The 17,786-nt window shown below is 35.9% G+C and overlaps 1 pseudogene; it reads right to left on the bottom strand.

The window, feature by feature from the left end:
• Positions 1 to 8,071: 8,071 nt before the first annotated feature.
• On the bottom strand, positions 8,072 to 15,104 carry LOC107615520 (myosin-17-like; annotated as a pseudogene).
• Between the last annotated feature and the right edge of the window lie 2,682 nt (positions 15,105 to 17,786).

Below are 17,786 nucleotides of genomic sequence, written 5' to 3'. Positions count from 1 at the left end.
TCCGGGATCTCATGGTGATGAGCTTCCTGCGCCTCTTGAGCTCCATGACTGGGCTCTCTTGCTTGCTCCATCTTTTTCTTAGTGATGGGCTTGTCCTCTTTAATGAGGATATCTCCCTCTATGTCAATCCCAGCTGAATTGCATAGGTGGCAAATGAGGTGAGGAAAGGCTAACCTTGCCATGGTGGAGGACTTGTCAGCCACCTTGTAGAGTTCTTGAGGTATAATCTCATGAACTTCCACCTCTTCTCCAATCATGATGCTATGGATCATGATGGCCCGGTCTATAGTAACTTCAGACCGGTTGCTAGTGGGAATGATTGAGCATTGAATAAACTCCAACCATCCTCTAGCAATAGGCTTGAGGTCCAATCTTCTTAGTTGAACCGGCTTGCCTTTAGAGTCAATCTTCCATTGAGCTCCTTCTACACATATGTCCATAAGGACTTGGTCCAACCTTTGATCAAAGTTGACTCTCCTTGTGTAGGGGCGTGCATTTTCTTCCATGTATGGCAAGTTGAACGCCAACCTCACATTCTCCGGACTAAAATCTAAGTATTTCCCCCGAACCATTGTAACATAGTTCTTTGGATCCGGGTTCTTACTTTGATCATGGTTCTTGGTGATCCATGCATTGGCATAGAACTCTTGAACCATTAGGATGCCGACTTGTTGGATGGGATTTGTTAGAACTTCCCAACCTCTTCTTTGAATTTCATGTCGGATCTTCGGATACTCGTTTCTTTTGAGTTTGAAAGGGACCTCAGGGATCACCTTCTTCTTGGCCACAACATCATAGAAGTGGTCTTGATGGGCTTTGGAGATGAACCTTTCCATCTCCCATGACTCGGATGTGGAAGCTTTTATCTTCCCTTTCCCTCTTCTAGAGGATTCTCCGGTCTTGGTTGCCATCAATGGTAATGGAAAAACAAAAAAGCTATGCTTTTACCACACCAAACTTAGAATATTGCTCGCCCTCGAGCAATAAACAAAAGAATAGAAGAAGAAGAAGAAGAAATATGGAGAGGGAGAGGGAGATGTGGTTTCTGCTAAGGAGAGTGTAGAGGGGTGTGTTGTGTGAATTCGGTGAAGAATGGAGGTCTTTATATAGGGAATGGAGAGGGGGTTAAGGTTCGGCCATATGGGTGGGTTTGGGTGGGAAATTGGTTTTGAATTTTGAAGGTAGGTGGAGTTTATGAGGTAGGTTTATTGGGAAGAGTGGGTGGATGTGAGTGGTGAAGGTTTAGTGGGGAAGAGAGATTGAGGTGATTGGTGAGGGGTTTTTAGGGAAGAGTGTTTATGGGGTTGTGTGAGAGAGAGTGGTGAGAAGAAGTGAGTGGAGGTAGGTGGGGATCCTGTGGGGTCCACAGATCCTGAGTGGATCCTTTGGGGTCCACAGATCCTGAGGTGTCAAGGCATTTACATCCCTGCACCATTAGGCATGTAAAAATGCCTTTGTATCCAACTCTGGGCGTTCAGCGCCAGGTTGGTGGCCATTTTGGGCGTTCAACGCCCATCTGTGTGCCATTTCTGGCATTGAACGCCAGAACCATGCCTGTTCTGGCGTTCAGCGCCCAGAAGCTGCCCATTTTGGGCGTTCAGCGCCAGAACCATGCTCTGTTCTGGCGCTGAACGCCAGACAGAAGCTCCTCCAGGGTGTGATTTTTCTTCTGCTGTTTTTGATTCCGATTTCAATTTTTATATTTATTTTGTGACTCCTCATGATCATGAACCTATAAAGACACATAAAAAACAATGAAAATAAAAGTTAGATAAACATTGGGTTGCCTCCCAACAAGCGCTTCTTTAATGTCAATAGCTTGACAGTGGGCTCTCATGGAGCCTCACAGATGTGCAGAGCTTTGTTGAGACTCTCCAACACCAAACTTAGAGTTTGGATATGGGAGTTCAACACCAAACTTAGAGTTTGGTTGTGGCCTTCCAACACCAAACTTAGAGTTTGACTGTGGGGGCTCTGGTTGACTCTGTTTGGAGAGAAGCTTTTTCTGCTTCCTCTCCATGGTTGCAGAGGGAGATCCTTGAGTTTTAAACACAAGGGAGTTCTCATTCCATTGAAGGAATATTTCACCTCTGTCAACATCAATCACAGCTCTTGCTGTGGCCAGGAAAGGTCTTCCCAGGATGATGGATTCATCCTCTTCCTTTTCAGTATCCAGGACTATGAAATCAGTAGGTATGTAAAGGCCCTCAACCTTTAATAATACATCTTCTACTTGTCCATAAGCCTGTTTTCTTGAGCTGTCTGCCATCTCTAGTGAGATTTTAGCAGCTTGCACCCCATAGATTCCCAGTTTCTCTATTACAGAGAGGGGCATGAGGTTTATTCCTGAACCAAGGTCACACAGAGCCTTAAAGATCATGGTGCCTATGGTACAGGGTATTATAAACTTTCCAGGATCCTGTCTCTTCTGAGGCAATGTCAGTTGATCCAGATCACTTAGTTCATTGATGAATAAGGGAGGTTCAACTTCCCAAGCATCAATGCCAAATAATTTGGCATTCAGCTTCATGATTGCACCAAGAAACTTGGCAGTTTGCTCTTTAGTGACATCCTCATTCTCTTCAGAAGAGGAATACTCATCAGAGCTCATGAAGGGCATAAGGAGGTTCAATGGGATCTCTATAGTCTCTAGATGAGCCTCAGAGTCCTTTGATTCCCCAGAGGGAAGCTCCTTATTGATCACTGGACGTCCCTGGAGGTCTTCCTCCTTGGGATTCACGTCCTCTCCTCTCCTCACAGGTTCGGCCATGGCACTTATGTCAATGGCCTTGCACTCTCCTTTTGGATTCTCTTCTGTATTGCTTGGGAGAGTACTAGGAGGGATTTCAGTGATCCTTTTACTCAGCTGGCCCACTTGTGCTTCCAGATTTCTAATGGAAGACCTTGTTTCATTCATGAAACTTACAGTGGCCTTAGATAGATCAGAGACTAGATTTGCTAAATTAGAAGCATTTTGTTCAGAGTTCTCTGTCTGTTGCTGAATTGATGATGGAAAAGGCTTGCTATTGCTAAACCTGTTTCTTCCACCATTATTAAAGCCTTGTTGGGGCGTTTGATCCTTCCATGAGAAATTTGGATAATTTCTCCATGTTGAGTTATAGGTGTTTCCATAAGGTTCACCTAAGTAATTTACCTCTGCTATTGCAGGGTTCTCAGGATCATAAGCTTCTTCTTCAGAAGATGCCTCTTGAGTACTGTTGGATGCAGCTTGCATTCCATGCAGACTCTGAGAGATCATATTGACTTGCTGAGTCAATATTTTATTCTGAGCCAATATGGCATTCAGAGTATCAACTTCAAGAACTCCCTTCTTCATAGGCGTCCCATTATTCACAGGATTCCTTTCAGAAGTGTACATGAACTGGTTATTAGCAACCATGTCAATGAGTTCTTGAGCTTCTGCAGGCGTTTTCTTTAGGTGAATGGATCCACCTGCAGAAGTGTCCAGTGACATCCTTGATAGCTCAGATAAACCATCATAGAATATATCCAGGATGGTCCATTCTGAAAGCATGTCAGAAGGACACTTTTTGGTCAACTGTTTGTATCTTTCCCAAGCTTCATAGAGAGATTTACCTTCTTTCTGTCTGAAGGTTTGAACATCAGCTCTAAGCTTGCTCAGCTTTTGAGGAGGAAAGTACTTGGCTAAGAAAGCCATGACCAGCTTATCCCAAGAGTTCAGGCTGTCTTTGGGTTGAGAATCCAACCATAATCTAGCTCTGTCTCTTACAGCAAAAGGGAAAAGCATGAGCCTGTAGACTTCAGGATCTACTCCATTAGTCTTAACAGTATCACATATCTGCAAGAATTCAGTTAAGAACTGAAAAGGATCTTCAGATGGAGTAGATCCACTCTATGTGTATAGTCAGAAACATAGACTGCTCTTGAAAATAAAGCTCCATTTATTTCTTTCAAGAATCTATGTTTCAAATTAAATGAAGAAGAGACACAGGCAGAGCTGCATAATTTTATAGTCATAATGCTGAAAATGTAAAAGACCTTTTTAAGAGTATTATTACAAAGTTTAGTATTCAAAACAGATAAGATTATGAATAAAGACTTGCCTGACTTGAATGGATGGAAAACAAGCCAGGAATAAGAGAACATACAATTCATAGATAGTTTGATAAAACACCCAATATTCTTGCATTATAAAAGTGGATTCTACTTAATTTATTCAACCACACAGTCATGTAGGAAGTACATTAGTTTAAGCTAAATTGAAAGTGCAAAACTAGATTCCAATATGAAATTGCAATAAACACAAACATATCAAGACTCAGGGGTTCAGAAATTGGGAAAAAAAAAATCAAAGTTGCATGTTAAATTGGGGAAGAAAATCGGAACATACGAGGGAGAGGATCGTTCTTCACATGCGTTTGACACCAAAAGTTCACATGAAAAGTATAGATCCCTGCTGAATGATAGTCAAAATCTTTAGTTTTTATAGTTTTGATAGGTTTCCTTGGGCAACTACAAGCTTCTTGAAATAGTTTATTCGGCTTGAATTTTTCTTAAAGTCACTCGTGTTTCAACATCTGGTGATGTTCGTTCATTAAATATTATGATTGCTTCGGATTTCTATATGATTCTAAAAGCAATAAACACAAAGTAATTAAGACTTAGGGGTTCAAAAATTGGAGGAAAATTAAATCAGAATGTTAAATTAGGGAAGGAAAATTTAGGCGGAGTAAGTCGATCAACGTTGTTCGAACCAAAATTCACAAGGTACAGGGATGAAATTTATGCAAAATTAATTTATCGACAGCCACTCAAATTAAATTGGGGCAGGGGAGAAGAACGAACCTGAGAGAGGGGAGAGGGGGCAATCGGCAACGCACAACAGAGCAAGGGAAAGGGGGAAGGCTGCCGATGACGACACCGGGGCAGATGGTTGGGGCGACCACCGACTACGTCACGGACGTGCATGGAGGAGGGGGAAGACTTGGACGACCCTTTAAGCTTTACCTTCACGCGCGGGAGCTACACAGCGGAGGGAGGAGACTAGTCACGGGGAAGAACAACGACACGGACGTGGCGACTGGAACTAACGGAGGGATGAGTCACAACAGCGGTGGAAGGAGACCAGCGATTGGCGCCTTTGCTCTGCTAGGGTTCGCGCCAAAAAGGGGAAGGTTATTGGCGCGGAAATATTTTGGTTGGGGTACTTTAATGAAACAACCCCCCACCCCCACCAGGTTATTAGATGCGGTTGGGGCCAAAACGGCCACCAATTCGGATCTATTGGAAGCAGACCCTCAGAACGCAACAAGAACTGCAGCAGCTCACTCGATTTGCAGCAATTTAGAAGAAGGCTAGTAATTTTCCGCAGCTAAGAGCTGTGTCCCTTGTAGTGTTACTTTTTTAGCAAATTTATCTTTCAAGCAACATTTCATTTCTTTGTTCAATTTTACGTTTCAGTACTTTCATTTTAATTTCAAAATCCCTTTGATTGATCGAAGGCACTTTATTGCTTTCATTTAAATTCAACCCAAACCATTTCAAATTCAGTCAATTTATTTTCAAAGTCTTATTTATTGTTTTCAGATTTCCTTAAATTCTTATCCAATCGAAAGGTCTTTGATGCACTTTAGTAAAGCTGGTACACGCAAAGAGGAGTAGATTTCGCTCCCAGACTGGTGCACGAAATTGTGATGTCCAGGCTCAAACAATCCCCGGCAACCTGAGCAACTTGGTGCTCTGATCTCAATACATAATTGTCACAACTTCGATACAACTAACCAGCAAGTGCACTGGGTCGTCCAAGTAATACCTTACGTGAGTAAGGGTCGAATCCCACGGAGATTGTTGGTATGAAGCAAGCTATGGTCACCTTGTAAATCTCAGTCAGGCAGATATAAAGTGATAATGGTGTTTTCGAATATTATATAATAAAATAGGGATAGAGATACTTATGTAAATCATTGGTAGGAATTTCAGATAAGCAAATGGAGATGCTTTTCGTTCCTCTGAACCTCTGCTTTCCTGCTATCTTCATCCAATCTGTCTTACTCCTTTCCATGGCTGGCTGTATGCAAGGGCATCACCGTTGTCAGTGGCTACATCCCCTCCTCTCAGTGAATAATATGCTCACACACCCTGTCACGGCACGGCTATTCATCTGTCAGTTCTCGATCATGCTGGAATAGGATTCACCCTCCTTTTGCGTCTGTCACTAACGCCCAACAATCGCGAGTTTGAAGCTCGTCACAGTCATTCAATCATTGAATCCTACTCGGAATACCACAGACAAGGTTTAGACTTTCCGGATTCTCTTGAATGCCGCCATCATTCTAGCTTACGCCACGAAGATTCTGGTTAGGAGATCTAAGAGATACTCATTCTAGCTTAATTCATGTAGAACAGAAGTGTTTGTCAGGCACGCGTTCATAAAGGAGAAAGATGATGAGCGTCACACATAATCATCACCTTCATCACGTTCTTGGGTGCGAATGGATATCTTAGAAGAGAAATAAGAAGAATTGAATAGAAAACAGTAGTACTTTGCATTAATCTTTGAGGAACAGCAGAGCTCCACACCTTAATCTATGGAGTGTAGAAACTCTACCGTATGAAAATACATAAGTGAAGGTCCAGGCATGGCCGAGATGGCCAGCCCCTATGGTCTAAGAACAATGCGTTCAAAGATGGTCAAAAAGACGGTCAAAAAGACGCCTAATACACTAGTAAAAGGTCCTATTTATAATAAACTAGCTACTAGGGTTTACATGAGTAAGTAATTCATGCATAAATCCACTTCCTGGGCCCACTTGGTGTATGTTTGGGCTGAGCCTGAGTGTTTCACGTGCAGAGGCCATTTGTGGAGTTGAACACCAGCTTTTGTGCCAGTTTGGGCGTTCAACTCTGGTTTTGGCTCCTTTTCTGGCGCTGGACGCCAGATTTGGGCAAAAGGCTGGCATTGAACGCCAGTTTACATCGTCAATTCTTGGCCAAAGTATGGACTATTATATATTGCTGGAAAGCTCTGGATGTCTACTTTCCAACGCAATTGGAAGCGCGCCATTTCGACTTCTGTAGCTCCAGAAAATCCACTTTGAGTGCAGGGAGGTCATAATCCAACAGCATCAGCAGTCCTTTTTCAACCTCTGAATCTGATTTCTGCTCAAGTCCCTCAATTTCAGCCAGAAAATACCTGAAATCACAAAAAAACACACAAACTCATAGTAAAGTCCAGAAATGTGAATTTAACATAAAAACTAATAAAAACATCCCTAAAAGTGACTAGATCCTACTAAAAACATACTAAAAACAATGTCAAAAAGTGTATAAATTATCCGCTCATCACAGACCACTCGATATCGAACTACCTTCGATTTGCTAAAAATCAATAAAACAATATTATAGTAGAAACAGTATCTCAGATTCACAATGAAAGAATAAAGTATAACAATCAAAAATAAGAAGGGTAACGATGGAGAATCCATATGCCACTAATCACCTGTATAATGAGAAGTGGTTTAGTCACATATTAGAGACTTGAAACAGTGAGAAGAAGAAGAAAACAGAGAGAAGAGTACTTACAATGTATATTCACAATTAGAAAATTACTTATTACAGATAGATTTACAGACAGATTTGGAGTTTGAGAAAGTATTTCCAACTCTAAATACAGACGGAAAATCTGTCTATAAATCTGTCAGTAAGGTAAAACATTTTTTTAGATTTTTTTATTGTAAAATAAACCTGATTTCATACAAAATAAATATAAATTTAAACAAGTTTATTGTATAATCAAACTAAAAGAGAAGTACCATAAACAAGCAAGTCAATATAATTCATTTACATCATATAATTAAAAAGGTTAAAGCAGAAGTAATGAATATCATTTACATCACATAATCAATACCATTTACATCATTCCACTCTCTCATACAACTTCATTCATCAAATTAATCTAATTACTTTATAAAACTAACTTACTCACATAAACTGGAACAATAAAGTTAAAAGTATTATCAATTATGTGTTAATTGTTGAAGCAGAAGTAATGCCTCAAGTATTGTTCCTCCTTAAAAATTTGTAATGGTGATTATATTAATCTTGAAATCAAAGCTTTTCCAATCGGTGATACAACCAAAGCTTACTGGCGAAGAACTTGGTTTTCTAACTCCAAATTGAAAATTTTTTCTCCAATCTATATAAAAAAAATTGTTTTAAGAAGTTAATTAGATTTATGTTAAGGCAGGTATAGATGATGATGATGATGATGATGATGATGATGATGATGATGATGATGATGATGATGATGGGAAAGATGGAAAAAGAAGTGTGTTATACATCCAAAGGCATAAAAGGTGCACAAATGAATAACATAAATGAAAGTGGATCGTAAAAGTTGATCGACAGTGCTACTAGACCTCAACCCATACACTAATTTCTTGACTAGGTTTTCCTTTGAAGGCATAATTGAATCAATTATGGGTTATAACCCACCTAACTAATAATTATACTAGGAAAAATTTGAAAGAATCATGTAACCTTAATTTGAGCCAGACTGTGTCGTAAACTTGACATGAGAGTTCTAAAATTTAGAACATGAACCTAGCCTAATATAAGCTTTAGATCAGGATAGGTTACGGGACTAGAACAAATCTTAAGCACCATTACAATTGCATTTGAGGGTTGGGACACAAGAAAATCACACTACTAACTTTGAAACTCAATATGTTTGCATTTCATAAAAATCTAAATATGGTTTATTTATTCTTATGTAACAAATAATAGTGTAAATTGTATATAACACTATGGACCTAACATCCGCGAAACCCTATAAATCATTATTTTTCCTTATGTAGTTAGGCTCTCTACTAACCTCTGAATCAATTCTTGAAGTTGTTCCACTTTACGATCAGAATCTTTAACCTTTTTAATTAGTTCCTTATTTAATTTCTCACTTCAGCTTGGTGGTGCTTAATAACTAGTGGTACTTCTTCAATGGCTTTCCGTGCTGCCTCACGCTCTTTAGCTGCTATGGAATTTGCTTCATATACCTGTATTTGTATTGCATGCAAAGCACCCTGTAACTTGGACAATTTCATGTACATTTTCCTCTTCCAAATCAGTCTGTAACTAGTCAAAAAGTAAATAAGTTTATGGTATAAGAAACACTGAAAATGTATATCAGATACTTAAAATTGATATGTCAAAATTTATCATGATTATGTTACCCTCAAACGCTTCTCAATTTGCAAATGCCATGTAAGTTCTTCTACACGCTTCTCTAGTTTGTCTTTTGCTTCCTTAAGGGCCCTGTTTTTCTTGCAACCTGAATGCAATTACACAAATTATTAATCTCGAGATAAGGTCAAATTATATAAAATTACAAATGAGATAGAATAGTTCAAACCATTTTGAGCATTTTAAGTTCCTTCCTAGCAACCCTTCTCCTCCAGCGACACTGAGTAACAATTGTAGCCTTTTGCAACTTTTTATAATATGAAAATACAATTTTTCGGCGTAAATTAGCCTGAAGATATTGACAAAAAAGATCATTATAGCAGGGCAAATAAGAAAGTAGGAATTATAAGAACTGAAATAACCATTTTAATAAAATAATTTTTTTAACTATTTGAAATAGGTTCAAAAATATAGCAATGGTATTTTAAAAATAAAAGGTGAAATTTGAATTCAATAAATTTTTCTGAGTGGGAAAATGTATTTTTTGTAGAAAATTTTTGTAAAAAAATGCGTATCGATGCTTAAGCCAACAGAACCGACTCTAGTCTATCCGGTACCACGTACTTAGAAAAATAAGATTTTGAAAATTGAATTTATTATTTTGAAAGGGAAAAAATAATTTAGAATTCAAAACCGGTCGCTAATCTTAAGGGTTTTTGCCCAAAGTGGAGCAAACGGGCTAAAAACGCTAACAGGTTGAACCGGGCCCAACTTGGACCCAATCTCAACATATATATACCTCACTTAAGAGTAAATTTAGCTCATTTCCACCCATAAAAAAAAAGGGATGCTGCTGAGTTGAGAGAAGAGAGGAGAGGGTTTACTATTCACATTCATCTTGTTTCGCTTATAACTTGAGCTACGGAGCTCTGATTAATGAGCCGTTTGTGGTCACGCGATGCTCTCATCGAGCCCGTCATTTCTAGCTAAGTTTTGTTGGTAAGATTTTGAAACTCAAACTCCAATTTTCAGCCCTAATAATTTTGCATTTTTACGTTTGATTTTTGAGTAGATTTTTATGATTTTGGTTGTTTAGGAGTGATCTAGTATTAAAATATTGTTGGGTTTTGCCCCTAATCTCGTTGGATAAGTCTCTTCAAACCTTTGTGTTTAGTTATTTTTGTGAACCCTGAGTTTGATGTTGGTATGTTGTATGGTGTTAGATTGAGCTTTGGTATTTGTTGGAGTTGGTTTGAGGCTTTTTGGATTGAGCTTAGTGGCTTCGTTTTGGTGTTTGGTGCATTTTGGGAATCAACCAAGGTATAGTTTCGGTTTTTCCTATGTAATATGTAAAATTTCTGGACACTTAGGCTAGTGGACTATAGGATAGGTTTGAATTGTTGATTGTGGCTTATGAATATTGATGCTTGTGATGATTTTAATGAATTGTGATGTTGTTGTTGATTATTGAGATTGAAGTTAAATAATGACAATATTGAGTAGTGATATTGGGTTTAGATGCTTGTTGATGTTGATGAATGTTGAGGATTTTGAATTAAGGTTGAGTTGTGATTTATTGAGATTGTGAAGGTGTGTAAGTGGAAATTTTTCAGTGGAAATGGTGAAAATGTGTATGGATAGGTTGCAAAATGAATTGAAAGATATATAAACATCATTTAGGTCCATTAGAACTGTTTTGGTTGTAGGATAATTGGTTTTTATTATGAATTTTGGAAGTTGAGAACCTAGTTAACTTTTGGTAAAAATAAGTTTTTGGTGAAATTTGGTGGATCATAACTTGAGCCTCTATTTTTGAAATTGGTTGGAAATTACTTTAAATTAAAGATGATTTAAAGAGCTTTAAACTGATATAAAGTTTGAGAAAAATAAATTTTTGTAGAAGAAGTTATGAACGTTTAAAGTTTGGTGTTCAAAACTGAAATTCTGCAGAGTTGAAAATTTTCTAAGTCTAGTGAGGGTTGCGTACGCGACACAGTGCACGCGATGTGGCCATTCCATTCGGGTTGGGCATCTCGCGTACGTGGGCATTATATGCGTACGCGAGCTATAAGAGTTTTGGCCTTTGTGTACGCGAACTTTAACACGTGATGCGAGCAACCCATTCAGGTTGGGACACTCGCGTACGCGAGCAGGTGGTTGCATACATGACCACCCATTTTTTACTGCATGCGTACACGAGACAGAGGCTTGTGTACGCGAGACTCCTGTTTTGCTGAAAATTTGTTTTTCTTTGTTTTCAAAGGTTCTCGAGCTTTCCAAACATTCTTTAAGTGCCGTTTAAGAATACTATCTAGTGCTTAGTTACTAATATTGCTAAAGATGAGTTAGTGACCTAATTTAGGGAATTTCTATATGAACTTAGAAGATGGAAACTTAGGTTTCTGAAGTACTGAGGATGGATTAGTTGAGTAAGATGACGGAGTACTGTAACGATGACTAATGTGATGATTTGTGGAATTACGAGTTGATGATGTTTGAGACGAGTCTAGGACTCGGGATTAAATGATGTTTTTATTGAGTAACAAGGATGATTTCTAAAAAGTTACAGATATATTATTTTGTGCTGAGACTGTTGAGTCGCTATGCGCCTCGGGCAAGGACTGTGGCAGTCTCCCACTTGTCAAGGTCACGGCGTCGGCGTAATGACGGTAGTTAATCCCGCTTATGTTGAGATGTGAGGGCTGGGGTGGTATCCCACTCGCATAACCTTCTCTACTGCATGAGTGTGCATGACCTATATCCCTAGCGTGGCAAAAAGGCTACATCCAATAGACTGACAAGTGATATCATGAGCCAATAGGAAAGGCATTCATCATATGCATCTTCTACCTGTTTTTTACTTTGCTTAATTTCTATTATGCCTAAATGAATCACATGTTTACTTGCTAATTGTTCTACTTACTATACATGTACTTTACTTGTCTGCATTACTTGTGTTTTCTGCTGGAATTGAGGAAGTTCGGTAGGCGGTGGCGATAGGATCACATGGAGGTTAGGCTGGCAAAGGCTGTGAGATAGCGGTGCTATGTTAGTTAGAAATTCCTTAAGTTAGAATACCCTGTTTACAGTTTAAGTTAATTATTTGCTTTAAGCTTGAATATTCTGTATTGATGTGAAGTTCTAGGATTGTCTCTGGCGTCCCAGAATCTTATATCTTACATTACTGGGCACTGTTACCATACTAAGAATCTCCGGTTCTCATACCATATGTTGTTATTTTTCAGATGCAGATCACAACCCACCTCAGTGAGTTTGCGGATATGGTGACAAAGCGGAGGATGATCTTTCTTATGCTTTATTTTACTTTACTTTTGTTGTAGTTATTCTCTCACCTTTTGTATTCTATACTTTATGGCCTTAGATGCTTGATTTGAGAGATAAATTGTATAAACTGTTTTAAACTTCTCAAACTCTTTTGTATTTCAGTTTGACTAGCCGGCCTAAATTTCGCAGACTGTGACTAGTCCTCTTTTTGGTATATCATACTTATATATATTATTTATTTTAATTATTACCTTGTGTATCCTAGAGCTATTTACAAGGTTTTATATATATTATGTTTTGTTCCGTCCGTGCCTACGCGTTTAGTTGTCGTGTGTGAACGCTTCACATTTCGTAATTCCACTTTATACGACTTTGAGCTTTACTCCTTTATCGGGCTTCTAGTTATATAAATTCTTGTGTGTGTGTGTATATAAGCTTTAGAACTATCGCGGTACTTTGTTATCCTTTGCTTTACGGTTAGAGGTAATGCTTAGGGTAACAAGATGTTACAGGAATTGCATCTTTCCATTTTCTCAACTGAAAGTCTATAACTTATGAAGTATGAATATAAAAAACAGAACCTGGATATGAATTGCAACCTTTGTTTGCGTTCTAAATCTAAATTCATCACGAACCTTCATAGCCCTTAAACATGTCTGTATTATTATTGCAAATGATCGTACACTTAAGAAAGATTTCCTAGCAATGTATCCTTTGAGGTTCTTTTCTATTTTCAGAGTTGCTACTTCACGATGCAACTACTCATAGAGCTTCCGGGCCAATATTCCTATTTATCATTAAAAAGAACTAGACAAATCCATAAAGTCAATAATAAAAATTTAACATAGCGAACCCATAATGAGGTTCTGTTGAATTTAAGGTCTCCATCAAAGATTGAAGTTATAACTATATTTTTCAGAAAGTGTCATTCACTAAGTCTATTACATGAAAACAAAAAGCCTAGATATACAACAGAAGAGTTTCAAAGACTACATGAAAATGAGGTATAAAAAGCACAAAAAGAGTTGAAAAAATTAATAATACCTTGAAACAAGATCCAATTCAAGACAACTTTGAAGATTTTGAAGACACCGAGTGGGGAAGGGGAAATAGACCAGCCACAAATGAATATTTTGAGGCTGTCAGCAGATTCTAATGTTTTGCAACCACATAATCCTTGTTTTTATCAAGAAACATATCAGCCAGATATGTCACCTGGACAAAAAAAATAATAGTCAAAATGAAGGAGGCAAATATTCAAGCAACATTTAAATTCGAAAAGTCATTAAACGGAACATGTAATAAAAAAGGTTGAATATATCTACCTCCCCTATATAGTGAGATATGGTAAAACTAGTTCGGAAAAGTTTAGGTTTGATAAACCACTTGTTGTTTTTGAATGTCTGGTACGACTTCTGAGCAAATGTTTCGTGTAGACTTAGGAAACATAATGTACCACAAAAATTAGGCTAATATTAACTCTCAATCAAATTACAAAGTACACCTTATAGGCAATGCCTAATACAAGTGTTATACGAAAAATAATACAGTAAAAAAAAGTATATTTGAAAAAGGTATAAGCATTTAGCTACAACTTAAAAGTAATATCAAATCAATAACAAATCAACGCCATTAGCATACCAGGCTTCATCAAGAAGTTCAATTATTCTTTCAGGTTTCTGCAAAAGATTGAAACATTAAAATCAACATTACATGAATGAATTGTGTAGGAAAATTAAGAGTGAAATAGAATTAAAAAAAACTTTTACACTTTACATGGATAATCTATACATTTAAAGCACACACATACATCTTGTACCAATAGTTGCTTGTCCATTCTTAAGAAGAACAAGACATTATAATATGTAACAAGCAACAGATAAATACATTTTCAACCAAATCCAGAACATCTTGATTGTCAACAAATTCTATGTAACTCCAACCAATCTTTTCCTTGGTGTATTCTTGTTGTTCCATTTTAAATATATGATGCGACCATTCAATTAAAAAATGCTTCAGTTGTAGAGTAATACAAGAATTCTGGATCTGGGTCACAAATTATGCCAGAAATCACCTAACCTGATTAAGTGTTGTTACAACTTCTCATTCGTAATGTTCAAAACTAAGAAAAAGATATTTATCAGATACATGGCTAAATACTATACCAAAAATGCCAAATGAAACAACTAGCTTACCTATTGAATTTAAAACTTTCAAACCCATAGATATCAAGAACTACAATGATAGATTTAGAATTTAGCTAATGCATCCCTGCTACCAACAAAAACAGGATCAAGAGTTCTTATAATGACCTCGTCAGGTGTTACCATCACACACTTGATCAGTGCATCTTCCAAGCTCATAGCATCATACCTAAAACAAAATTACATAAAATGAACTGAACATTGACAAAATCATAATAAAGCATAGTAGAGCATACGAAATAAACAAATGAGTTATGCTAGCACACACTTGAGAAGTTTAGTAGTCGTATTAAGATGGAACTTAGATTTTTCATCCTTGATGATAGAAGAGTCAATCTCCTCTCCTTTTGCAAATTCATAGTGAAAAAACAAGGAAGAGAAGAATGAAAGGAGGTACTTGAGAATAGATTTTATCAGAATCAGCGAGTTGAAGTTCCTTCCCATAAAGCTTGCCATCTTTATATTTCAATTTCAATGTATATCTTTCTTAGTTTTTTATTTTTTTAGAGGTAAAGGGCAAGAAAGAGAATCATTCAGAAAAAGTCGAGTGAAAAAAGTTGAGTGAAACACTTGAGAGAAAAGCTAAGAGTAATTTCAGATTTCTTTTGGTTGTATTTTCTATCTTGTGTCATGTACTTGAGAGGTATCCCTTGCTAAGTTGGGTAAACACTTAGTGTGGTGAGTCTAGGTATTAGCATATTCAAGTTAATTTTATGTTGAAACTTGTGTGCTCAGATAGGATTACGTTGAGTCCTAGGAAATTGGTGTATATAATACTTGGATTATAGTAAAAATTCCACCAATGTTGTGGTGGAGACTGGATATAGGTTGCATTGCACAAGGCAACTGAACTAGGATATATGGCTATGTCATCTTCTTCCTATCTACTTTAGTTCGGTTTTTTTATTTTTATGAGACAAAACGAAATTGTCTCCTGAATTATCCGCTGCGCAAACCAAACAGAAATCAAGTTCAAAGCTCTGGGTTTAATGCTTAATCAATCAAAGTTAAAGAAGGCCATAAATTCAATCCCCCTCCCCCTTCTTTAACCCTTCTGAAACCTTTAGTATTTTCTTCTAGTCCTTGTTTGTTGGCACACCTCTGAATAATATGGTAAAATTAGGATTCGATCAATTTAAGGCTAGATATGGACACTTCATCCTTTAATAATAATATTTTCTCATTCAAAAAAAATTGTTAATTTTTACTTCAGTTACTCAAAATAATGATAAAGAATGCTAAGCCACTTTTTTTTTGTCACGTAAACAGGTTAATTTTATCAATTGTTAATCATCTCTTTGGTGCGTACATTAAAAATTTTAATTATGTCATATGTCTTTTTATAACTTAAAATTTTTCATGTATATTTTTGTCTATTTACTCACTTTTCTCGAATTAAATCCTATTTTAGTCACTGAGATTGACGAGTTGCACTGTTTTAGTCATTGACTTCTCAATTGCTACAATTTGATCCCTCCCCCCCCCCTCCCGGATTAAAAAAGTGCATCAACGTAGTTCCTTGTGTATTTTCTGTCGCTCCCAACTCAATGCCGTTAGTGACATGGCTCAAGTCTTGCTATGCTGGACATATTAAAATGACATTGTACGCGTTTTGACGCTAAAGAAGGCACTAAACGATGACATTTGAGTGTTTGAATAATACTAAAACGTTATATCTCTCCTTTTTTAACAATTAACCCTTAGATGACATTGTTTAGTGCCTTTTTTAACGTCAAAATGCGTACGACATCGTTTTAATATGTCCAATCCAGCATGGCAAGGCTTGAGTCATGTTACTAACGGCGTTAGAGCTCCAATGATAAAAAATACACGAAAAATTATATTAGTGTATTTTTTTTAATCTAAAAGATTAAATTATAACAATTAAAAATTATAAATTAAATTAAGTAACTTACCAATCTCAAAAATTAAAATGGAGTTTAACTCCACTTTTCTCTGATATTTGTTAGTTTGACTCTATTTATTTTGATAAACTAATTACAGTCGTGGCCTTATTAAAAATAGTTTCTAAACCTCCATGGAATGCGGTTGGAAACTTACCGCGTTGCTAAAAGAGTATTTTAGGTTTTTGAGAGCAGCGAAAGTCAGAAAGCTAAAGAAATATAAAAATTAAACCCAGCCACCCAAATAGTTTTTGAAAAAGTATAGGTGGCAATGAAAATATTAAATAATATGAATAATAAATATATCGGATGTTTATTTTATTAAGTGTACAGATAATTATTTTAATATTAAAATTTAGGTGAATAATTTAGAGATATAGTGTATTTTTATTTGATTAGTAATTGTTTATGTTTAAAAAAATCATTAGTTACTTAACATAATTTATAATTTTTAGCTTCAAAAATAATTCTTAAAATACTCTTTCTTGGAAATCCCAGATTCGTTGTATGCAGAAGTGTTAATCAACCACGTAAAAGAAAGAAGTAATTAATCAGCTATTTAAACATCTCAGAAATAAATAAAACAGATATTATGTAATCAAATAAAATCCATAAAATAGTCACATAAAACAAAATAAAATCCATAATTCATACGTTTAATATTAAACTAGTGTATGCTCATGCACTATACGCAAAGAATAAAAATAAATAAATATGTACGTGGAACTATAATTAGGATTTTATGAGAAAATTCTACAGTGAGATTAGTTTTGATAACTAACGATAATATAAATTTAACTTATAAATAAAATACTGATACAGGATAAAAAAAATTAAATTTAAGCTCAAAATAATTCTCTCTTTTATTAAAAAGATAATACTAAAATAATTTTTTTAATTATATTTAAAATTATTATTTTTATTTTTAAAAAATAATTTTTTATAATTATTATTATAATTTTTTTTATTAAAATAATTTTTTATAATTATTATTATAATTTTTTTTATTAAAATATTTTTTTAATTATATTTAAAATTATTATTTATATTTTTAAAAAATATTATATAATAATATAATTTTTTTATAATTATTATTATAATTATTTTATTAATATAATTTTTTTATAATTATTTTTTATTTTTTATTATTATTTTTAATAATTTCTAAAAATAAAACTAAAATTATTTTTTTAATTATTTTTATTTTAAAAAAATTATAATTATTTTTATTATT

This window comes from Arachis ipaensis, chromosome B9 (genome assembly GCF_059453495.1).
Source record: "Arachis ipaensis isolate K30076 ecotype BB chromosome B9, ASM5945349v1, whole genome shotgun sequence".
NCBI lineage: Eukaryota > Viridiplantae > Streptophyta > Magnoliopsida > Fabales > Fabaceae > Arachis > Arachis ipaensis.
Note: the sequence above shows the minus strand (reverse complement) of the source record. Positions and strands in the feature narration are given on the sequence as shown.